Raw genomic sequence first — 3,342 nt, forward strand, 5'->3', positions numbered from 1 at the left:
TTAAGATAAGAGTGCTGCACTGTTTGATGGCGCTGGATAGATACTCTATCTCCCCAATTTCAGATGATCAAAGGTGTGAAATGTATTACATATTCCTATTAGGTATGGATTCAGATGGGAAAGGTTTTGTGCATTCAGATTGCACAGACAGAGCAGGAAAGGAAGCTGGGTGAGAAACCGGGGGGAAAGGTAATGATCTCTTCAAACAAAATACTGTATTGCGCCCGCGGTGGTGAAAATGACTTGTTCCTATGCATTATTTGAATGCTAAGCACGTGGAGGCCACATTCGAATGTCTTGGTATGAGAATCAGATGAAAAAATATATATATGATGTGGTACTAGGAGACTCAGCCAGAGAGAGGTGCGTAATAGAGACTTATAATGACAGAACTGCAAGCAAATCCATTGGTTAACGCATCTCCGAACTACAACCAATCAGGTGCTTGATACACCTCAAGGAATCAGTCATGCATAGAAGAACCTGGTAGAAAGGGAATTAGTGAAAAAGCCATTGTCTGTGTTTTTTTTACATGAGAGAATTTTCTCTTATTTTACTGTTTACTGAGAATTTGGCTTTCTGTCCAGTGAGGAAGTTATATTTATCACTGATAGTTTTAAAAGGTGATGTGCGTAATTACACCTGATAAAATGTAATGATAAAATACTGTCTACTGCAGTAGGTTGATATGTATTGGCAAATACAGGAGAAAAAAATAAACATCAAAGGAAATGTGTTTTTTGTTGGTGGTGTTTTTTTGTCATTTGGCGATGCTAGTTATGGCAAAAAAGGTAACCAATCAGCAAAAAATAAAACACTTAACCTGACCTTAAGTCACAATTTAATACAAATGTATAGAATGTGATTTGTAGGAAAATGTGAAATTAAATTAAATTAAATTAAATTATTAACCCACTTCAACATGTGACTGTTGAACATCTAAAACCTATGACAACTGCATGATGAACAAACAAAAACTAAAAAAAAATATTCAACCAATTTTTGCCTGTTATTCATACAGATTCAGGGTTTTTTTGCAGTTCAAAGGTTGACAGAACCCATCCCTATTAAAGTTGTGATAAAAGGGAAGATCTTTTCTTCCATATCATTATGTACGTCCAAGTGAAAAAAGGCAGTCGGGAAAGGGAAAAAAAAACATATTCATATTGTATTCGTTGGTTCTTTATTAGATTGAGGAAGATCTGAATGCAGGTTTGCAGTCAGTTTATTAAAAAAAAAGTTTAAGTGGACTAAATAATTGCTGGCATCTATCTAAAAAGTCCGGCATCTATCAAAAATTATTTCACATAATAAAAATTGTTGACAATAAACACTTGCAATCTATACTTGCAAATATTGTACATTGTATCATATAACTCGCACAGTAAATTGTTCAAATTCAATTTATATGAAATCAGGTTTGGAGCAAATTAGTAATGTTTGCTGCCTAAACGGTCATGCATAATTTACAGGTTTTGGTCAGAAAAACCGTTCAAGCTGTGGACTGCAAAAGTACAGATCTCTAAACAACGATGCGCTCCCTATTGTTTCGAATGATGTTTTGTTGTATTGTTCCAGTAAAAAATAAATGGCTACATGTGCAGTGACTCAACAGGGAGACGGCCCACGTATTGTTACTCAAAAAGCAACTATAAATAGGCCTGTGATGAGATGACTGGGGACCTTTAGATACTGCAAAACCAACAAGCAAGCAGGATGCAGGCAGTTAATCTGAATGAAGTGAGCACATACTGTACTGGTATTAATGACATGAGAGAAACACAAGATTGGGCTTTCACTCTTTCAGACAGGATTAATTTGAGATTCCCCTGAGCGTGCAAGCTGATAGAGGATTTGCCACACAATAAGGTCGGGCCTATGTAATTGTCCTTTTGCACTGAGCAGCGAGCCCTGTCATATGCACAGAAATACTGCTGGATGTTTCCTCGCAGTCGGGGCTTTAATCCTTCAGGAGAAAAATTACAAGAAGCAGAAAAAAAAAAAAAAAAACTGACAGCAAGAAAGAAAGAGCAGCAAGTCAAACCTGGATAGTCTCTCCACTGTGTATGAAGTTGGCCGCAGGTGGAGCTGAACAGCGTGGATTTGAGCGCCAGCCAGAACCCCAGTGTGGATTTCAGCAGGGATTGGATGCAGTTGAGCAGCAGAGGGGAGCTGACATGCACCTTTATCACACGACTTAGCCAGTCTAAGGCTGGATATAGACAGGGCCCGTGATGGATGGCCTGCAGACCTTGCCTCTCTTTCCCCGTGACACAGAGCTGCTGTAATCTGTTAAAGGAGAGCCGCCACAGCTTCCATTAACTCCTCGCAACACAACAACGATGCATTCACAATCGCTGACCTACGCTTTCGCAAACCACGCTCTGAACCATTCACACCTCCTCTCGCGGGGACCTGGCCGCTGCAGTCGTGGGTCATGTTCTGTGCTGTTATGTTTGGGGTCTCAGAAAGGCAGAGGCATTTTAATCATTTGAAAAATAGACTTAGTGAGTCAGGTTAATGCTTCACAAATTGCTGTTACTGTGTGAAGTGACTGTAAGCTAAATGCTATCCATTCACAGACGACTTCCATGCAAAATGTCACATTACTAATTTACTAATAGTTGTAGTTGCATAGCCCTAGATTTATTAAATATAAGAAGAAAAAATGAATAGGTTTACACAGTGTGTACTGTGTATATTTATTAGGTATATATGAATACACACCCATGCATGTACTGGAAAAAATGTTACATGTTTAATGGTAACACTTTGTTTCATGGTTAAACCTATTAGTTACTTATTATCATGCATATTACTAGAATGATGGGTTTCACAGACAACAGTAATATACAACAGTTCATACTGATAATAATAAATGTTCATTGAGCAGAAAAACTGAATTTTACTATGATTTCTAAAGGATCATGTGACACTGAAGACTGGAGTAATGATGATAAAAAAATCAATATTGCATCATATATATATATATATATATATATATATATATATATATATATATATATATATATATATATATATATATATATACTTCTTTAAATATGTAATTATTTAAATGGGGAAAAAATCTGATAATATTAATATTTTGCTATATATGCATATATATAATGAATGTAAATGTAATGCATTTTCAAACAAAAAGATGGTGTAAACTCTGTTGCCATTAACTGATTGATTAAGTACAGATAGATGATTAAGTGACATTCATTCATTCATTCATTACAATAATTAGAACAATAACGCCCAGTGATTTTGTTTATGTGAAATCGAAGCAACTCCAAATGGAAGTGCATCACAATTCTACTTTGTGATGAAACAGAT

This window comes from Puntigrus tetrazona, chromosome 3 (genome assembly GCF_018831695.1).
Source record: "Puntigrus tetrazona isolate hp1 chromosome 3, ASM1883169v1, whole genome shotgun sequence".
Taxonomy (NCBI): Eukaryota; Metazoa; Chordata; class Actinopteri; order Cypriniformes; family Cyprinidae; genus Puntigrus; species Puntigrus tetrazona.